Source organism: Cynocephalus volans, chromosome X (assembly GCF_027409185.1).
Source record: "Cynocephalus volans isolate mCynVol1 chromosome X, mCynVol1.pri, whole genome shotgun sequence".
NCBI lineage: Eukaryota > Metazoa > Chordata > Mammalia > Dermoptera > Cynocephalidae > Cynocephalus > Cynocephalus volans.
Window position 1 is genome coordinate 6,954,557 of NC_084478.1, and position 25,830 is coordinate 6,980,386.

Consider the following 25,830-nt stretch of genomic DNA (forward strand, 5'->3'; position numbering starts at 1 on the left):
CCGCGCACCCATCCATCCACCCATCCAACCTCCCACACATCCACCCATTCTACGACACGCCCAGCCACGAATCCAACCATCCACCCAATCACCCAACCACCCACCCAATCATCCACCCACCCATCCACCCACCCAACCATCCACCCACCCACCCAATCATCCACCCACCCATACACCCACCCAACCATCAACCCACGCACCCATCCACCCATCCGATCATCCACCCATCCACCAACCCAACGAACAACCCATCCACCGATCCACCCAATCATCCATCCATCCATCCACCCATCCATCCATCCATCCACCCATCCATCCAACAATCCAACCTCCCACACAACCACCCATTCTCACACCCACCCACCCACGAATCCAACCATCCACACACCCACCCACCCACCCACCCACACACGAATCCAACCATCCATCCACCCACCCACCCATCCATCCACCCAACCAACCACCCACGCACCCATCCACCCATCCAAACATCCACCCATAAACCAAGCCAACGTCAACCTATCCACCCATCCAAACAATCGTCCATCCATCCACACACCCATCTACCCATCCATGCACCCACCCATCCCCCAACCCACCCATCCACCCACCCATCTACACATTCACCAATCCATCCATCCATCCACCCACCCAACCACCCACGCTCCCGTCCACCCATTCAACAACCTACCCACACTCCCATCGACCCATCCACCCACCCACCCACTCAACTACCAATCCACCCACCCACCCATCCACACACCCACCCATCCACCAACCCACCCACCCATCCACCCACCCATCCACCCAACCACCCACCCACCCATTCACCCACCCATCCACCCACCCACCCACCCACCCATCCATCCACCCACCCACCCATCCATCCACACATCCGCCCACCCACGCACCCGCCCAGCGAACCACCCGCCCAGCGAACCACCCACCCACCCATCCACCCACCCGCCCAGCGAACCACCCACCCACCCACCCATCCACCAATCCACACATCCACCCATCCATCCACCCATCCACCGACCCATCCAACCATCCACCCATCCACCGACCCATCCAACCATCCATCCATCCACCCATCCACCCATCCACCCATCCACCCATACACCCATTCACCCATCCACCCACACACACATCCATCCATCGCCCCACCCATTCATCCATCCCCCCACCCATCCATCCATCAACCCATCCCCCCACCCATCCATCCATCCACCCATCCACACATTGTCCCACCAACCCAACCATCCCCACACCCAACCACCCACCAACCCACCCACCCAACCATCCACCCACCCAACCACCCATCCACCCACCCACCCACCCACCCATCCACCCACTCACCCATCCACCCACCCATCCTCCCATCCACCCACCCATCCACCCATCCACCCATCCAGCCACCCATCCAACCATCCACGTAAACATCTACACACCTATCCATCCATCCATCCACACATCCAGCCACCCACCCATCCACGCACAAATTCATCCATCCAACCATCCACCCATCCATCCTCCCATCTACCCATCCATCCAACCACCAAACCAGTCACACAACCATCCACCCACCCATCCACCCATCCATCCATCCACCAACCCACGCATCCATAAACCCTCCCACCCACTAACTCACCCATCTACCCGCCCCCCACCCATCCACCCGCCACCCCACCCATCCACCCGCCACCCCACCCATCCACCCGCCCCCCCACCCATCCACCCTTCCATTACCCATCTAACCATCCATCCAACCACACTTCCACCAAATCAATTATCCACCCATCCACCCATTCGCCAACCCACCCTTCCATCCAGACATCCACGCACTCATCTATCCATCCAACCACCCCCTATCCATCCATCCACCCACCCATCCATCCTTCCACCCATCCATCCATCCATCCACCCACCGATCCATCCACCAATCCACCCACACATTTTCCCATCCTCCCACACATTTACCCATCCATCCACCCACCCACCCATACACCCACCCATTTACCCATCCATCCACACACCCAAACATCCCGCCCACCTATCCATCCACCCACCAACCCACCCATTCACCCTTCCATCCATCCACCCACACATCCATTCAACCATCCAACCACCCATCCACCCGCCCACCCACCCGTTCAACCATGCATCCACGGAAACACCCATATATCTGCCCACCCACCCATATATCCAACCACCCATCCCCCCATTCGTCCACCCACCCACCCTTCCGTCCACCCACCCATCCAAACATCCACCCACCCACCCACCCATCCACCCATCCATCCATCCACCCATCCACCCATCCATCCATCCACCCATCCACCCATCCATCCATTCGCCCAACCATCCATCCATCCACCCATTCACCCATCCACCCACACACCCATCCATCCAACCATCCACCCACCCATCCATCCATCCACACATCCACACATTGACCCACCAACCGACCCATCCCCCCTCCCAACCACCCACCAACCCACCCATCCACAAATTACCCCACCCATCCACCCATCCACCCAACCATCCATCCACCCGCCCTTCCACCCGTCCACCCAACCATCCACCCAGCCACATATCCACCCACCCCCCTACATATCCACCCTTCCACCTATACATAGATCCACCCACCAATCCACCAGCCCAGACATCCACCGACCCACCCATTCACACAAACACCCACCCATCCAGCAACCCACCCACCCATCCATCCCTCCATCCACCCATCCATCAAATCATACACCCACCCACCCATCCATCCATCCACCCACCCATCCACGCATCCTGCCACACACTCACACAGCCACCCAACTATCCACCCAATCATCCACCCACCCACACATCCACCCCTCCATCTATCCACCCATCCACCTATCCATCCAAACAACCATCCAACCACCCATCTACTAATCCAACACCCCACCAAAGCACCCACCCATCCTTCCACCCACCCGCTCAATCTTCCAACCCTCCACGCATCCACCCATCCACCAACCCATCCGTTCACCCACCAATCCATCCAACTACCTAAACACCCACCCATCAACCCACCAACCAACCCATCCACCCACCAGTACACACACCCATCCACACATCCATCCATCCATCCATCCACCCTCCCACCGAAACACCCACCAAACCACCCATCCACCCATCCATCCTCCAATCTACCCATCCACCCACAATTCCAACCAGCAAAACAGCAACACACCCATCCTCCGTCCCAGCCACCCACCCACCCATCCACCCACCGTTATACCCATTCACCCACAAATCCTCCCACCCAACCACCCACCCACCCACACATCCACACACCCACCCGCCCATCGAACCAACCTCAAACCCACGCAACCAGCAACCCACCCATTCACCCATTCACCTTTCCATCCATTCACCGAATCAACCAACCAACCACCCACCCACACACCCATCCTTACACCGACCCATCCACCCACACATCCATCCACCCATACAAGCACCCATCCATCCAAACATCCACCCATCCACCCATACACCCATCCACCAACTCACCCACCCACCCAACCATCCATACAACCAACCATCCACCCACCCATCCAAACACCCATCCACCCACCCATCCACCCACCCAACCATCCACCCCCGCATGCATTCACCCATCCAACCATCCACCCGCCCACGCACCCATCTAACCATCCATCCAACCACCCATCCACCAAATCAACAATCAAACCATCCACCCATCCACCCATTCATCCATCCATCCAACCACATATCCATCCATCTATCCACCCGTCCACCCATCCACCCAACCATCCATACACCCACCCATCAATCGACCCATCCATCCACACATCCATCCATCCATCCACCCATACACCCACACACCCATCCAGCCACCCATCCATCCATCTATCCACCCATCCACCGACCCGTCCATCCACTCACCCATCCATCCACCCATCCATCCACCCATCCATCCATCCAACCATCTACCCACACACACATCCACCTACCAATCCATCCACCCACCGATCCACCCATCCACCCATCCATCCACCCATCCACCCATCCATCCACCCACCCATTCACCCATCCTCCCATCCATCAACCCTCGCATACACCCCCCATCTATCCATCCAACCACCCACACACCCATCCATCCACCCACCCATCCAACCATTAACCCATCTACCCATTCACCCACCCACACATCCACCTATCCAACCACCCACAAATACAACCACCACCCACCCACACACACATCTACAGAACCACCCACCCACCCACCCACCCATCTACAAATCCACCCACCTATGCACCCTTCCAGCCACCTACCCAACCACACAACCATGCACCTATCCAACAACCCACCCACCCATTCATCCACTCGCCCACCAACCCATCCACCCGCCCACCCATCCATCCACCCACGCACCCACCCATCCACCACCCATCCATCCACCCACACACCCACCCATCCACCACCCATCCATCCAACCATCCATCCACCTACCCATCCACCCATCCATCCACCCACCCACTCACCCATCCATCCACCCACCCCCCATCCACCCATCCATCCACCCATCTACACATCCTCACACAAATCCACCCACTCAACCACCCACCCACCCACCCATCCAACAATCCACCCACACATCCAACCATCCTCCCACCCACCCTTCCATCCATCAACCCACCCATCCACCCATTCACCCACCGTTCTTCCCACCCACCCATCCACCCAACCACACACACACCCACCCATCCACCCATCCGCACAAACATCCACCTTCACTCCCATCCATCCATCCACCCAACCCCCCAAAATCCACCCATCCACCCACCCACACATCCACCCAACCACCCACCCATGCATCCACTCACATATCCACCCAACCACCGATCCAACCGCACACACACCCAACTGCCCGCCCAGCCACCCATCCACCCGTCCATCCACGCATCTGCCCGTCCATCCACCCTCCCATCCACCAACGCAACGTTCCACCCATACACCCATCCACCCATCCTACCATCCATGCATCCACCCAAACATCCACACACCCACCGATTGACACACCCACCCACCCATCCACCCAATCAGCCACCCTTCCTCCCAACCACCCATCCTCCCATCCATCCATCCACCCACCCATCCTTCCATCCAACGTCCCACCCACCCATCCACACATCCATCCATCCACCCACACAACCATCCATCCAGCCATCCACCCACCCACCCACCCATCCACCCATCCACCCTCCCATCCACCCATCCACACATCCATCCATCTACACATACACCCATCCATCTATCCACCCACCCAACCATCCAACCACCAACCCATTCATCCAACCACCCACCCACCCAACCATACACCCAACCATCCACCCATTCACTGATCCACCCACCCATCCACGAACCCAACCACTCACCCATCCACCCACCCATCCACCCATTCCCTGTTCCCCCCACACATCCACCCACCCAACCACCCACCCATCAACCCTACCATTCATCCATCCACCCGCCCACCCACACATCTACCCATCCATCCACCCACCCAACGATCAACCCATCCAACCATCGACCCATTCATCCATCCACCCATCCATCAACCCCACCATCCACCCATCCACCCATCCCGCCACCCAACCACCCGCCCATCGACTCATCCACCCGCCCACCCACTCATCTATCCATATATCCACCAACCCAACGATAAACCCATCCACCCATCCATCTACCAATCTATACACCCATTAACCCACCCACCGAACCACCCACCCAACATCCACCCATCCACCCATCCACACATCCACCCATCCACCCGCCCATCCACCCATCCACCCGCCCATCCACCCATCCACCCACCCACCCATCAACCACCCAACCATCGACACATCCACCCGCCCACCCACTCATCTACCTATCCAACCACCAAACCAACGATCAACCCATCCACCCATCCTCCCATCCAGCCATCCACCCAACGCTCAACCCATCCAAACATCAACCCAACCATCCATCCACCCATCCATCCACCCATTCATCCACCCACCTATCCACCCAACTTTCCAACCATCCACCCATCCATCCACCCACCTATCCACCCATCTATCCACCCATCCACCCACCAACCCATCCATCCACCCACCCATCTACCCATCCATCCATCCATCCACCCATCCAGCAACAAACCCATCCACGCACAAATTCATCCATCCACCCATCCACCCATCCATCCTCCCATATACCCATCCATCCACCCACCCATCCACCCACCCATCCATCCACCCACCCATCCAACCACCATTATACCCATCCACCCACAAATCCTCACACCCAACCACCCATCCACACACCCATACACCCACCGACCCACCCATCCACCCAACCATCCACCCATCAACCCATCCATCCTCCCATCCTCCCATCCATCCAACCACCAATCCACCCAAACATCCATCCACCCACCCATCCACCCATCCATCCAACCACCAACCCAAGCATCCATAAACACTCCCACCCACCTACCCACCCATGCACGCGCCCCCCCACCCATCCACCCTTCTATTGACCCATCTAAGCATCCATCAAACCACCCTTCCTCCAAATAAATGATCCACTGATCCGCCCATTCACCCATACACATACATCCATCCACCCACCCATCCACACACCGAGCCATTGACCCACCGAACCTCCCATCGACCCATCCATCCACCCACCTATCTACCCACCTATCCACCCATCCACCCATCCAACCATCCATCCATCCATCCACCCCCCATCCACACATTCACCCACCCACCCACCAATACACCCACACATTTACCCATCCATCCACACACCCATCCACACATTAACCCATCCATCCTGCCACCCATTCACCCATCCTCCCATCCATCCACCCACCCATACACACCCCCATCCATCCACCCGCCCCCCCACCCAACCACCCTTCCACCAAATCAATGATCCACCCATCCAACCATCCACCCATCCACGCATCCATCCACCCAACAAAACACTCATCCACACAACCATACACCCACCCTCACATCCACCCACCCATCCATCCACCTACGCAGCCATACATCCATCCACGCACGCATTCTCCCATCCACCCACCCACCTACTCAACAACCCAAACACCCATCCACCCACCCACCCATCCAATCACCCTCCCATCCACCTACACCCCAATCAACCCATGCTTTCACACATCTACCCATCCAACCATCTACCCGTTCCCCCCCCACCCGTCCACCCACCCCCCGGTCCACTCGCCCTACCATCCACCCACCGACCCATCCACCCACCCACCCAACCACCAACCCACCCATCCATCCACCCACCCACCCACACATACACCAAGCCATCCATTAACCCACCCATCCACATACCCATCCATCCATTCACCGTTCCACCCACCCATCTACACATCCATCCACCCACCCATCCACCAATCCATCCATTCACCCACCCACCCATCCGTCCACCCACCCACCCATCCACCCATCCGTCCACCCTTCTACCCATCCACCCACCCACAAACCCATCCACCCACCAATCCATCCATCGACCCAACCATTCACCAATCCACCCATTCATTCACCAACCCATCCACCCTTCCATCCTTCCACACCCCCACCCATCCATACACCCACCCACCCTTGCAACCATCCACCCATCCATCCATCCACCCATCCACCCACACATCTTTCCATCCACCCATCCACCCATCTACCCATCCATCCACACATCTATCCATCCACCCATCCACCCATCCATTCATCCACCCATCCACACACCCACCCAAACACCCATCTAACCACCAATCCACCCTTCCACCCAAACATCCACCCATCCACCTATTCATCCACCAACCCATCCACCCATCCACTCATCCACCCACCCACCCATCCATCCAGACATCCACCCACACACATCCATCCACCAATTCACCCACTCATTTACCCATATAACCACACATTTACCATCCATCCAACCACCCATCCATCCACACACCCATTTACCCATCCACCCACCCACCCGTCCATCCACCCACCCAACCACCCATACACCAAACCATCCATCCATCCACCAATCCACATACCCATCCATCCATTCAACGATCCACCCACCCATCCACCCATCCATCCATCCACCCATCCACCAATCTATCCATTCATCCACCCACCCATCCGTCCACCCACCCACCCATCCACCCATCCATCCACCCTTCTACCCATCCACCCATCCACCCACCCACACATCCACCCACCAATCCATCCATCGACACAACCATCCACCCATCCATCCATTCATTCAACAACCCATCCACCCTTCCATCCTTCCACACACCCACCCATCCACCCACCCACCCATCCACCCATCCATTCAGACATCTATCCTTCCACCCATTCACCCATCCATTCATCCACCCATAAACCCACCCACCCAACCACCCATCTACCCACCAATCTACCCATCCACCCAACCATCCTCCCATCCACCTATTCATCCACCAACACATCCACCCATCCACTCATCCACCCACCCACACATCCATCCAGATTTCCACCCACCCATCCATCCAACAATTCACCCACACATTTACAATCCATCCAAAAACACACACCCATCTACCCACCCATTTACCCATCCATCCACCCACACACCCATCCACCCACCCACCCATCCACCCACCCACCCATCCACCCACACACCCATCCATCCACCCACTCAACCACCCATTCACCCATCCATCCAACAACCCACACATGCACCCATCAACCCACCCACCCACACACCCATCCATCCAAACATCCAACCACCCACCCATATATCGAACCACCCACCCACCCATCAGTCCACCCACCCACCCATCCATCCACCCACCCATCCATCCGTCCACCCATCCAAATATCCACCCATCCACCCATCCACCCACCCACCCAAACATTAACCCATACATCCACCCACCCACCCACCCATTCATCCATCCACCCATCCATCCACCCACCCATATATCGAACCACCCATCCACCCATCCACCCACCCATCCACCCTTCCACACACCCACACACCCATCCACCCATCCAAGCACCCATCGACCCATCCATCCATACTCCCCTCCACCCATCCACACTTCCACAAACCCACCCATCCATCCATCCACCCAACCACTCATCCACCCATCCATCAATCCAACCACCCTCCCACCCACGCATCCAGGCACACATCCACCCACCCAACCAATCATTAGACCATCCGCCCACCCACCCACGCATCCTGCAACCCACGCACCCACCCAACCATCCACCCACCCACCCACCCATCCACCCACCCACCCACCCATCCACCCACCCATCCACCCACCCACCCATCCACCCACCCATCCACCCATCCATCCATCCATCTATCCACCCATCCACCCATCCATCCACTCACCCACCGACCCACTCATCTATCAATTCACCCACCCACCCACCCACCCAACCACACATCCATCAACCCACACACCCACCCATCCAAACATCCACCCACCCAATCACCCGCCCACCCACCCATCCACCCAAATGCACACCCACGCACCCATCCAACCAACCAACCACCCACCCACCCACACATATACCCACCCACCCATCCATCCACCAATCCAACAATCCATCCTTCCACCCACCCATCCACCCATCCACCCACCCATCCACCCATCCATCCACCCATCTACCCACCCAACCACCCATCTACACATCCACCAACAAATCCTTCCACCCAACCACCCAACCAACCATCCACCCACCCATACTCCCATCCACACATCCATTCATCCTTATACCCATCCACCAACAAATCCTCCCACCCAACCACCCACCCACCCACCCGCCTACCCACCCACCCACCCACCCATCCATCCACCCAAACATCCAGGAAAGCACCCACCCATCCACCCATCCACCCATCCAGCCACCCATATACCCATCCACCCACAAATCCTCCCACCCAAGCACCCCCACACATATCCATCCACCCACCCAACCAACCATACACAGAACCATCCATCCACATACCCATCTACCCATTCACCGATCCACCCAACCAACCACACACCCACCCACCCACCTATTCATCCATCCACACAGCCACCCATTCACCCGCCCATCCACCCATTAACTCACCCAACCATCCACCCACCCGCCCATCGACCCATCCACCCATCCACACAGCCACCCATTCACCGCCCATCAACCCATCAACCCACCCACCCATCCACCCACCCGCCCATCGACCCATCCACCCGCCAAACCACTCATCTACCCATCCATCCACCAACACAACGATCAACCCATACACCCATCCATCCACCCATCCATCTACCCATCCACCCACCCACCCATCCACCCATCCACACAGCCACCCATTCACCCGCCCATCCACCCATAACCCACCCACCCATCCACACACCCGCCCATCGACACATCCACCCACCAACCCACTCATCTACCCATCCATCCACCTACCCAACAATCAACCCATCCAACCATCGACCCATCCATCCATCCACTCATCCATCCACCCATCCATCCACCCACCTATCGACCCAACTATCCACCCATCCACCCATCCATCCAACCACCTATCCACCCATCTATCCTCCCATCCAGCCACTAGTACATCCATCCACCCACCCATCTACCCAAACACCCATCCATCCACCCTTATACCCATCCACCCACAAATCCTCACACCCAACCACCCATCCACACAACCATACACCCACCGCCCCACCCATCCAACCAAATATCCACGCATCCTCCCATCCATCCTCCCATCGACATATCCATCCAACCAATCCACCCAAACATCCATCCACACACCCACGCATCCATAAAACCTCCCACCCACCCATCCACCCGCCCCCCCATCCACCCTTCCATCCACCCGCCCCCCCATCCACCCTTCCATCCACCCTTCCATTCACCCGCCCCCCCATCCACCCTTCCATCCACCCATCTAATCGTCCATCCACCCACCCATCCACCAAATCAACGATCCACCCAAAAACCCATTCACCCATCCACACATCCATCCATCCACCCAACCATCCACACACCTATCTACCCACCTATCCACCTAACCACCCTTCCATCAATCCATCCATCCATCCAACCCCATCCACACATACACCCACCCACCCACCCAAACAACCACCCATTCACCCATCAAACCATCCACCCACCCACCCACCCACCCACGCACACAACCATCCATCCACCCTTCCACACCTCGATCCACCCATCCATCTAGCCACCCATCCACCCATCCTTCCACCCACCCACCCACCCAACCATCTACCCATCCAACCACCTCTCCACCCACCCACCCATTTCCCAACCCACCCATCCACCCACCTCTCCACCCACCCACCCATTTCCCAACCCACCCATCCACCCACCACCCCACCCACCCACCCACGCATCAACCCACCCATCCGTCCACCCACACAACCATCCTTACACACAACCAACCACCCATCCAACCACCCATCCACCCACCCAACCACCCACCCATCCATCAAGCCATCCATCCACCCACCCACCTACCCATCTACTTTTCCACCCATACAACCATCCACCCACCCATCCAGCCCCCATCCAGCCATTCACCCATTGAAACATCCATGCCCCACCCATCCTTCCATCCAACCACCCACCCAACCGTCCACCCATCCATACATCCACACATCCCCCATTCCCCAATCCACCCCCCATCCACCATGCACCCAAAAACCCATCCATTCACCTAACAACACACCCATCCATCCAACCATCCACCCACCCATCCACTCAACCAACCGTCCACCCACGCACCCATACATCTCTCTACCCACACATACAACCATCCACCCACCCACGCGCCCATCCACCCGCCCACCCACACACCCATCCACCCGCCCACCCACACACCCATCCACCCGCCCACCCACACACCCATCCACCCGCCCACCCACACACCCATCCACCCGCCCACCCACACACCCATCCACCCACCCACACACCCATCCACCCACCCACCCACATCAATCCACCCATCCACCCACCCACAACCATCCACCCACCCACCCACACACCCATCCACCCACCCACCCACCCACACAGCAAACCACCCAACCATCCACCCATCCACCCAAACACGGACCCATCCACCCATTCATCCACCAACCCATCCACCCATCCACCCATTAGCTCACCCACCCATCCATCCAGACATCCACCCACTCATCCATCCATCCATCCAACCCCTATCCATCCATCCACCCACCCATCCACCCATCCACCCACCCATCCACCCATCCACCCATCCACCCATCCATCCATCCATCAACCCACCCATCCATCCACCAATCCACCCACACATTTTCCCATCCCCCCACACATTTACCCATCCATCCACCCACCCACCCATACACCCACCCACCCATACACCCACCCATTTACCCATCCATCCACCCACCCACCCATTCACCCATCCATCCATCCACCCACACATCCATCCAACCATCCAACCACCCATCCACCCATCCACACATCCACCCACCCACCCACCAGTCCAACCACCCATCCACGCAAACACCCATAGATCTACCCACCCACCCATATATCCAACCACCCACACCCCCATTCGTCCACCCACCCACCCTTTCGTCCACTCACCCACCCACCCATCCACCCACCCATCCACCCACCCATCCACTCATCCAACGACGCATCAACCCATCCATCCATGCTCTCATCCACCCATCCATCCATTCGCCCAACCATCCACCCACCCACCCAATCACCCATCCACCCACACACCCATCCATCCACCAAACCATCCATCCACCCGCCCTTCCACCCGTCCACCCAACCATCCACCCAGCCACATATCCCCCCCCCACATCCACCCTTCCACCCATCCACCCATCCATCCTCCAATCTACCCATCCACCCACAATTCCAACCAGCAAAACACCCACACAACCATCCTCCCACCCACCCACCCATCCAGCCATCCATCCACCCTTATACCCATCCACCCACAAATCCTTGCACACAACCACCCATCCACCCACCCATCCACACACACACCCACCCATCCAAACAACCCCCATCCCACGCACCCAGCAACCCACCCATCCACCCATTCACCTTTCCATCCATTCACCCACCCAACCAACCACCCACTCACCCAAACAACCAACCTTCCACCGACCCATCCACCCACACATCCATCCACGCATACAAGTACCCATCCATCCAACCATCCACCCATCCACCCATCCACACATCCGCCACCCACCCACGGACCCATCCACTCATCCACCAACACACCAACCCACCCACCCATCCATACACCCAACCATCCACCCATCCATCCACCCACCCATCCAACCACCCAACCATCCACCCCCGCACCCATTCAACCATCCGACCATCCACCCGCCCACGCACCCATCTACCCATCCATCCACCCACCCATCCACCAAATCAACGATCAAACCATCCACCCATCCACCCATTCATCCATCCATCCAACCAGCTTTCGTGCCACCAAACCACACATCCACCCATCCATCCACCCACATATCCAACCATCTATCCACCCATCCACCTATCCATCCACCCACCTATCCTTCCATCTATCCACCCATCCACCCACCCACCCAAACATCCATCCACCCACCCACCCAAACATCCATCCACCCACCCATCAATGCACCCATACAACCACACATCCATCCATCCATCCACCCATACACCCACACACCCATCTACCCACCCTTCCATCCATCTATCCATCCATACACCCATCCACCGACCCGTCCATCCACCCACCCATCCATCAACCCATCCATCCACCCATCCATCCATCCTTCCAACCATCCACCCACACACACATCCACCCACCCATCCATCCACCCACCCATCCACCCATCCACCCATCCATCCACCCATCCACCCATCCATCCACCCACCCATTCACTCGTCCTCCCATCCATTCACACACGCATACAACCCCCATCTATCCATCCAACCACCCACCCACCCATCCATCCACCCATCTACACATCCACCCACCTACGCACACTTCCAGCCACCTACCCACCCACGCAACCATGCACCCATCCACTCACCCACCCACCCATTCATCCACTCGCCCACCAAACCATCCACCCGCCCACCCATCCATCCACACACGCACCTACCCATCCACCACCCATCCACCCAACCATCCATCCACCCACCCATCCATCCACCTACCCATCCACCCATCCATCCATCCACCCATTCACCCATCCATCCACCCACCCCCCCATCCACCCATCCATTCATCCATCTACACATCCACACACAAATCCACCCACCCAACCACCCACCCACCCACCCACCAATCCAACAATCCACCCACCCATCCAACCATCCTCCCAACCACCCTTGCTTCCATCCACCCACCCATCCACCCATTCACCCACCGTTCCTCCCACCCACCCATCCACCCAACCACCCACCCACCCACCCATTCACCCATCCGCACAACCATCCACCTTCCCTCCCATCCATCCATCCACCCAACCCCCCAAACATCCACCCACCCACCCACCCACACAACCACACACCCACCCACCCACGCATCCACCCACATATCCGCCCAACCACCCATCCACCCGCACACACACCCATCTGACCGCCCAGCCATCCATCCACCCTCCCACCCACCCATCCACCCGTCCATCCACCCATCTGCCCGTCCATCCACCCACTCATCCACCAACCCATCGATCCACCCATACACCCATCCACCCATCCTACCATCCATGCATCCACCCAACCATCCACACACCCACCCATTGACACACCCACCCACCCATCCACCCAATCACCCACCCTTCCTCCCAACCACCCATCCTCCCATCCATCCATCCACCCACCCAACCATCCATGCAGCCATCCACACACCCACCCACCCATCCACCCATCCACCCTCCCATCCACCCATTCACACATCCATCCATCCACCCATCCACCCATCCATCCATCCACCCACCCAACCATCCAACCACCAACCCATACATCCAACCACTCACCCACCCAATCAAACACCCAACTATCAATCCACACACCCAACCCCCCACCCATCCACCCATTCACTGATCCACCCACCCATCTACAAACCCAACCACTCACCCATCCACCCACTCATCCACCCATTCCCAGATCCCCACACACACCCACCCATTGACACACCTACCCACCGATCGACCCATCCATCCAACCACATATCCAGACACCTATTCACCCATCCACCCATCCATCCATCCATCCACCCAAACATCCACACACCCACCCACTCACCCACCCACCCATCCACACACCCAACCACTGACCCATTCAACCGACAAACCATCCACACACCCAACCATCCACCCACCCACAAACCTAACCACTCACGCAACCATCCATCCACCCATCCACACAACCACCCATCCATCCACCCATCCATCCATCCATCCCCCCACACATCCACCCATCCATCTATCCACCCATCCACTCATCCTTTCACCCAACTACCCACCCACCCATTTACCTATCCAAACACACACCCACCCACCCACCCAACCATCAACTCACCCACCCACTCATCCAACCATCCAAACACCAACCCACCCACCCACCCACCCATCCATCCACCCGCCCACCCACCCATCCTACCATCCACACATCCACCCATCCACCAACCCATCCATCCATCCACCCATCCACACTTCCATCCATCCACCCACGCAGCCATCCACCCATCCATACACCCATCCATCCACCCACCCATGCATCCACTCACCATCCACCCACCAATCCATCCTTCCAACCACCCATCCACCCATCCGTGTATCCAGACACCCACCCATCCACCCATCCATCCATCCACTAACCCATCCATCCTTCCACCCATCCACGCACCCACCAATCCATCCTTCCATCCAAGCACCCATCCAGCCATACACCCATCCATCCATTCACCCACCCACCCATCCATCCGAACATCCACCCACACTTCCACCCATACACCCATCCACCCTTTCATTCATCCACACACCCAAGCCACCCACCCTCACATCCATCCAACCAACCACCCATCCACCCACCAACCCACCCATCCATCCACCCACCCACCGAACTTTCCACCCAACCATCCATCCACCCACCCTTCCACCCATCTTCACACCCACCCATCCACCCATCCTTCCTCCCATCCACCAAAACATCCTCCAATCTACCCATCCATCCACCCATCCACCTACCCATCCATCCATCCAACCACCCATCCACCCATCCGTCCATCCACCAACCCACCCACCCATCCATCTACCCATCCACCAACCCACACACCCACCAGCCTACACATCCACCCTACCAACCATTCATCGACCCACCCACCCATCCATCCACCCACCCATCCTCCCATCCACCCATACTCCCACCCATCCACCCAACCATCCATCCATCCACGCCCCCGTCCATCATCCCATCTACTCACCCCTCCGCCCAACCACCCATCCACCCATCCATCCATCAACCCGATCATCCACCCACTCACCCACCCATCCACCGACCCAACAACCCATCCACTCATCCATCCACCGACTCATCCACCCAACCACCCATCCATCCACCAACCCACTGACCCAACCACCCACCCTCCCACCACCCACCCACCCACCCACCAATCCATCTATCCCCCAACCCATCTACCCATCTATCCATCCACCCACCCATCCGCCAACCCATCCACCCACCCACCCACCTACGCAACCATCCACGCACCCATCCTACCACCCAGCCATCCACCCACCGACCCATCTACCCATCCAACCATCCATGCTCCCATCTATCCATCCATCCACCCACCCATTCACCCATCCTTCCATCCAGGAACCCACCCATCCATCCACCCACCCATCCACTCATCCATCCACCCACCCATGTACCCACCATTCCCTTCATCCCGCCACCCACACACCCATCCATCCACTCACCCACCCACCCACCAATCCATCAATCCATCCACACACACATCCATCCACTCACACATCCACCCATCCACCCACCCACCCATCCATTCATCCAGCCATCCACACACCCATCCACCCATCCGTCGATCCTCCCACCCAACCAACCACACAACTACCCATTCACCCACCCACACACCCAACCACCCACCCATCCACCCGCCAAACCATTCATCGACCCACACACCCAGCTATCCACCTACCCACCCATCCACTCCCCTACCATCCACACACCCAGCCATCTACCCATTCACCCAAAAATCCACACATATACCCATCCACCCGCACCCCATCCATCCAACCATCCACCAACCCATCCTTCCATCCACCCATCGACCCACCCATCCATCCACCCACACAACCTCCCATCCACACAGGCTCCCACCCATCCACCCAACCATCCATCCATCCACCCTCCCGTCCATCACACATCCACCTATCCACCCATCCACCTATCCACCCATCCACACATCCACCCATCCACACGATCATCCACCCACCCACCCACCTTCCCAACCATCTACCCACCCATCCGCCCACCCAGCCATAGACCCACCCACCCGTCTACCCATCCACCTATCCTTCCTCAAATCTACCCATCCATCCAACCACACATCCACCCACCCACCCATCCGCCGACCCACACACCATACCACCCACCCTTCTATCCACCCACCCATACACCCATCCATCCATCCAACAACCCACCCACCCATCTACCCATCCCTCCACCCACCCATCCATCCACCCAAACACCCACCCTCCCATTCAACTATCCACCCACCCATCCACCCATCCGTCCGGCCATGCACCAACCCACACACCCATCCTCCAATCAACCCATGAATCCATCCATTCACCCACCCGTCCATCCCAAATCCTCCCACCCACCTATCCATCCACCCATCCATCCACCCCCCATCCATCCATCCACCTAACAACCCAGCCATCCACGCATCCTCCATCCACACACCCACCCATCCACCCAACCACCCCCCATTCACCTATCCATCTACCCATCTATCCACCCACACATCCATCCATCCACACAGTCTTCCACCCAACCACGCACCCACCCTTACACCTGTCCACAGAGCCACCCACTCACCCTTCCACCTACACCCCCACCCACCCAACCACCCACACACCGATCCACCCACCCACACCCCCATTCACCTATCCACCCATCGACCCACCTACCCATACTCCAACCCTTTCACACACCCATCAAACCACCCAACCACCCAACCAGCCACACATCCATCCACCCACACACCCACCCATCCAGCAATACACCCCAACATCCACCCACCCAACCATCCACCCACCCAACCACCCACCCACCGATCCACCCGACCATCCACACTCCCATCCACCCATCCACCCACCCCTCCACCCATCCATCCACACCTCAACACACCCGGCCACCCACCCACCCATCCTCCCATACATCCAACCTCCCATCCACCCAACCACCCACCCACCCAACCATCCTTCCATCCACCCAACCACCCACCCACACATCCATCCACACATTCATCCATCCACCCAACCACCCACCCACCCACCCATCCATCCATCCACCCACCCAACCAGGCATCATTCCATCCACTCACCCTCCCACCCACCCATCCACCCATCCTTCCATCCACCCACCCATCCACCCCTCCATCTATCCACCCATCCACCCATCCATTCACCCAACAACCCAACCACCCATCTACCAATCCAACACCCCCAAACACCCACCCAACCATCAACGCACCTACCCACCCATCCATCCACCAGCCCACCCACTCACCCAAACATCCACGCATCCACCCACCCACCAACACTTCCATCCAACCGCACACCCACCCATGGACCCACCCACCCAACCATCCACCCACCCACCCATACTCCCAACCATCCACCAATCCATCCATCCACCCACCCACCCATCCACCCATCCAACCACCCATCTTCCCATCCACACACAAATCAACCCAACCACCTTCCCACCTACCCACCAACCAACCAACCGCCCACCCAACCACCCACCCATCCAACCATCCTTCCATCCATCCACCCACCCAACCACGCATCCACCCACCAAACCACGAATCTACCCACCAACCCATCCACCCGTCCATCCACCCATCTACCCATCCACCCACAAATCCACCTATGTACCCATCCACCCATCAAGCCATCCACCCACAAAAGCCACCCAGCCTCCCATCCATCCACACACACATCCATCCATCCAACCACCCATCCATCCATCCACCAACCCATCCATCCATCCATCCACGCATCCTCACATCCATCCACCCACACCCACCAACGATCCACACATTCACCCATCCAACCAACCACCCACCCAAGCCACCAACCCTCCCATCCATCCTCACACCCATCCATCCATCCACCAATCCACCAACCCATCCATCCATCCACCCATCCACACTTCCATCCATCCACCCACCCATGCATCCACTCATCCATCCCCCCACCAATCCATCCATCCACCGACCCATCCACCCATCCGTGTGTCCAGCCACACACCCACCCACCCATCTAACCAACCATCCACGCACCCATCCATCCTTACACCCATCCACGCACCCACCCATCCATCCTTCCATCCACCCACCCATCCAGCCATACACACATCCATCCATCCACACACCCACCCATCCATTCGAACATCCACCCACCCATCCACCCATCCACCCATCCACCCTTCCATTCATCCATCCACCCAAGACACCCACCCTCCCATCCATCCACCCAACCATCCAACCACCCACCCACCCACCCATCCATCCACCCACCCACCCAACTTTCCACCCACCCATCCATCCACCCACCCATCCACCCATCCTCACACCCACCCATCCACCCATCCTTCCACCCATCCAGCCATTCATCAACCCATCTACCCATCAAACCACCCATCCACCCATCCAACCACCCATCGGTACATCCACCCACCCACCCAACCAACCATCTAGCCATCCACCCACCCACACATCCACCCACCCACACATCCACCCGCCCAACCATTCATCGACCCACCAACCCATACCTCCACCCACCCATCCTCCCATCGACACATACTCCCACCCATCCACCCAACCATCCATCCACCCACGCACCCGTCCTTCATCCCATTCACTCACCCATCCACCCATCCACCCATGCACCCACTCAGCCACCTACCCATCCTCCTATCCATCCACCAACCCATACACCCAACCACCCATCCACCTATCCTTCCACACATCCACCGACCCAACCAGCCAACCTCCCACCACCCAACCACCCATCCACCCACCGATCCACCCATCCACCAACCCATGCACCCATCTATCCATCCACCCACCCATCCACCCACCCACCCACCTACCCAAACATCCACCCACCCATCCACACACCCAGCCATCCACCCACCAACCCATCTACCCATCCAACCATCCATCATCCCATCTACCCATCCATCCACCCACCCACTCACCCACCCACCCATCCAATCACCCATCCACCCACCCACCCACCCAACATTCCATTCATCCAGCCACCCATACACCCATCCATCCACTCACGCACCCACCCACCAATCCATCCATCCAACCACCCACCCGTCCATCCACCCACCCAACCACCCATCCACCCATCCACCCACCCATCCACCCATCCACCCATCCAACTATCCATCCATCCACCTACCCATCCACCCACCCACACATCCTTCAACCCACCCTCTCATCTATCCACCCACCCATCCATCAATCCCTCCTCCCCCACCCATCCATACATCCATCCACCTACCCCCCCCCCATCCATCCACCCACCCACCCATCCACCCATCCATCCATCCACCCACCCACCGATCCATCCACCCATCTACCCATCCACCCACAAATTCACCCATGTACCCATCCACCCTTCAAGCCATCCACCCACAAAAGCCACCCAGCCTCCCATCCATCTACACACACATCCATCCACCACCCATCGATCCATCCACCCATCCACCCACCCAGGCATCCACCTATCCATCCATCCACCCACCCATCCACTCACCCAGCAATCCATCCACCCACACATCCACCCAGGTATCCAACACCCACCCATCTACCAATCCACACATCCAACCATCCATCCACCGATACATCCATCCACCCATCTACCCATCCATCCACCCACCCATCCATCCATCCACCCTTCCACCAACCCTCCCACCCATCCATTCTCCGTTCCACCCACCCATACATCCACCCATCCAACAACCCATCCATCCATGCACCCATCCACCCATCTATCGAACCACCCACCCATCTACCTATCCACCCATCCACCCATCCCCTCATCCATCCATCCTCCCACCCATCCATCCACCCATCCACCAACCCATCCACCCATCCATCCACCCACCCATCCATCCCTCCACCCATCCACCCACCCATCCACCCGTCCACCCATCCACCTATCCATCCATCCACCCCCGATCCACCCACCCACCCATCCTTCCACCCACCACCTCATCTATCCACCCACACAAACATCCATCCATCCCACTCCACCCATCCATCCTTCCATCACCCCACCCGCCCACCCATCCATCCACCCACCCACCCATCCACCCATCCATCCACCCACCCACCCATCCACCCATCCATCCATACACCCACCCACCCATACATCCAGCCATCTACCCATCCATTAACCCACCCATCCATCCATTTACCCTACCAACCATCCACCCACGCATCAACCCACCCACCCTTCCACCCATCCACCCATCCACCTATCCATCCATCTCCCCACCAATCCACCCAACCACCCATCCATCCACCCACACACTCATCCATCCACCCACCCATCAATCCATCCATACACCCACCCCCCAATCCATCCATCCACCCACGCATCCACCAACCAATCCATTCGTCCACCCATCCTCCCATTCATCCACACATCCACCCACCCATCCATAAAACCACCCATCCACCCATCCATCCATCCACCCACCCATCTACCCATCCACCCATCCACAGATCCCCTCATCCATCCATCCACCCACCCATTCATCCACCCATCCACCAACCCATCCATCCATCCACCAATCCACCAATCTACCCATCCACCCAGAACACCAACCATCCATCCACCCACCCATCCACCCATCCATCCATCAATCCACCCACCCATCCATCCACCCATCCACCCCCCCTTCCACCCATCCACCCATGCACCCAACCACCCAACCACACACACATCCATCCACCCACACACCCACCCATCCACCAATACACCCCACCATCCACCCACCCAACCATCTACCCACCCATCCATCAAACCATCCACCCACTCAACCACCCTCCCACCCACCCACCCATACACCGATCCACCCGACCATCAACCCTCCCATCCACCCATCCACCCACCCTTCCACCCATCCATCCACCCCTCCACCCACCCATCCACCCACCCACCCATCCTCCCATACATCCAACCACCTATCCACGCACCTATCCACCCATTCATCCATCCATCCAACAACCCATCCACCCACCCACCTACCCACCCTTCCACACACCCACCCATCCACCCACCCACCCACCCACCCAACCATCCTTCCACCCACCCAACCACCCACCCACACATCCATCCACACATCTACCCATCCAACCATCTACCCAGCCACCCCCCATCCATCCATCGACCCATCCACACAGGCATCATTCCACCCACTCAACCACCCACCCACCCATCAACCCAGCCATCCAGCCACCCATCCACCCATCCATTCACCCAATTACCAAACCACAAATCTAACAATCAAACACCCCCAAACACCCACCCATCCATCAACCCTCCTACCCTCCCATCCACCAATCCTCCCACCTACCCACCCATCCACCCACCCTCCCATCCACTCATCCAACCCTCCACCCACAAATAAAAACAGCAAACCTCCCACCCACCCATCCTCCCACCCACCCATCCAGCCACCCATCCATCCACCCATCCAAGCACCCATCTATCCACGTATCCACCCATCCACCCATCCACACAACCTCCCAACCACCCACTCACCCACCCATCCACCCATCCAGCCACACACCCATCCACCCATCCAGCCACACACCCATCCAACCACCCATCCATCCACCCAACCATCCAAACTTCCATCCACACACCGATCCACCCACCCAACCATCCACCCACGCACCCATCCACCCATCCGACCATCCACCCGTCCACCCACCCATCTAAAAATCCATCCACCCATCCATCCACAAACCCACAGATCGAACCATCCACCCATCCACCCATCCATCCATCCATCCAACATCCTATCGTCCCTCCCACCCACACGTCCACCCATCCATCCACCCACCTATCCACCCATCTATACACCCATCAACCTATCCATCCACGCGCCCCTCAATCCACCTATCCATCCACCCATCCATCCATCCATCCACCCATACACCCACAGACCCATCCACAAACCCATCCACCCATCCATCCACCCACCCATCTACCCATCCACACATCCATCCACCCTCCCACTCACCTATCCACCTATCCTTCCACACAACCATACACCCACCCACCCACCCAACCATCCCTCCACCCTCCCACCCACCCATCCATCCACACACCCATCCACCATCCATCCATCTAACCATTCAACCTCCCACCAAACGATCCACCTATCCACCCACGCACTCATTCATTCACCCTCCCACCCACCCACCCATCTACACATCCACCCACCCACCAAGCCTTCCAGCCAACTACCCACCCAGGCAACGATGCACCCATCCACCCATCCATCAACCCATCCATCCACCCACCTATCCACCCAACTATCCACCCATCCACCCATCCATCCACCCACCTATCCACCCAACTATCCAGCCATCCAACCACCAACCATTCCATGCACCCACCCATCCACCCACCCACCCATCTATCCAAACATCCATCCATCCACCCATCCACCCACCCACCCATTCACCCACCCATCCACCCACTCACCCATCCACGCACAAATACACCCATCCACCCTCCCATACAACCATCCACACGCCCACCCACCCATCTACCCATCCATCCACCCATCTAACCTTCCTCCACCCACCCATCTACCAAATCAACGATTCAACCATCCACCCATCCACCCATCCACACATCCATCCATCCACCCATCCACCCACCAATCCACCCACGCACCCATACATCCATCCACCCACACATTCACCCATCCACCCACCCACCTACCAATTAACACAACCCCCCATCCATCAACCCACCCATCCAACCACCAACCCATCCACCCATCGACTCACAAATCTCCCCTTCCAACCACCTACCAGTCCCCACACCCACCCGTCCAACCACCCCCCGGTCCACACGCCCAACCATTCGCCCACCCACACATCCACCCACCTACCCAACCACCCACCCACCCACCCAACCACCCACCCACCCATACATCCTCCCAACCACCCACCCATTCACCCATGCCTCCAACTACCCACCCATCCACCCATCCATCCATCCACCCACCCACCCAACCGTCCACCCATGTACCCATCCACAAACCCACCCATCCATCCAACTACCCATACAACCTCCCAACCACCCACCCATCCACCCATGCCTCCATCTACCCAGCCATCCACCCATCCCTCCATCCACCCACCCACCCATCCATCCACACAACCACCCACCCATCCACCCACCCACCCATCCACCCACCCATATACCCAGCCGTCCACACATACAACCATCCACATTTTCATCCATCCACCCATCCACCCACCCACCCATCCCAACACCCACCCATCCATCCCAACACCCACCCATCCATGCACCCATCCACCCACCCACCCATTCATCCACCCAACCACCCACCCATCAACCCATCCACCCATCCACACACCCAACTGTCCATCCACCCATCCACCCTTCCACCTATCGACCCACACATCCACCCACCCATCCATCCTCCCATCTACACATCTACCCATCCACCCATCCACCCATTTACCCACCCATCCACACATCCATCAAAACACCCACCCAACCAGCCAGCCATCCAACCACCCACCCATCCATCCAACCATCCACCCACACATGCATCCATCCACCCATCCACCCATCCACCCATATATCCATCTATTCACAAACTTATCCTTCGATCCGCAAACCCACCCATCAACCCCCCGACTAATCCACCCACCCACCCATGCATCCACCCACCCACCCAAGCTTCCACCCACCCATCCATCCACCCACCCATCTACCCATCTATCCATCCACCCACCCTCCCATCCACCCACCCAACAACCCATCTACCCAACCGTCAACACATCCACTCATCCATCCACCGAACCATCAAACCACCCACCCATCCACCCAAACACCCGTCAATCCACCCACCCAACTATCCATCCACCCACCCTCCCACCCTTCCATCCACCCACCCTCCCACCCTTCCATCCACCCACCCTCCCACCCTTCCATCCAACCACCCTCCCACCCTTCCATCCACCCACCCTCCCACCCTTCCATCCACCCACCCTCCCACCCTTCCATCCACCCAACCATCCACCCATCCATTCATCCACCCACCCATCCACCCATCTACCCATCCACCCAGCCATCCCCCCTCCTTCAAACCAACCACCAAACCACCCATCTACTAATC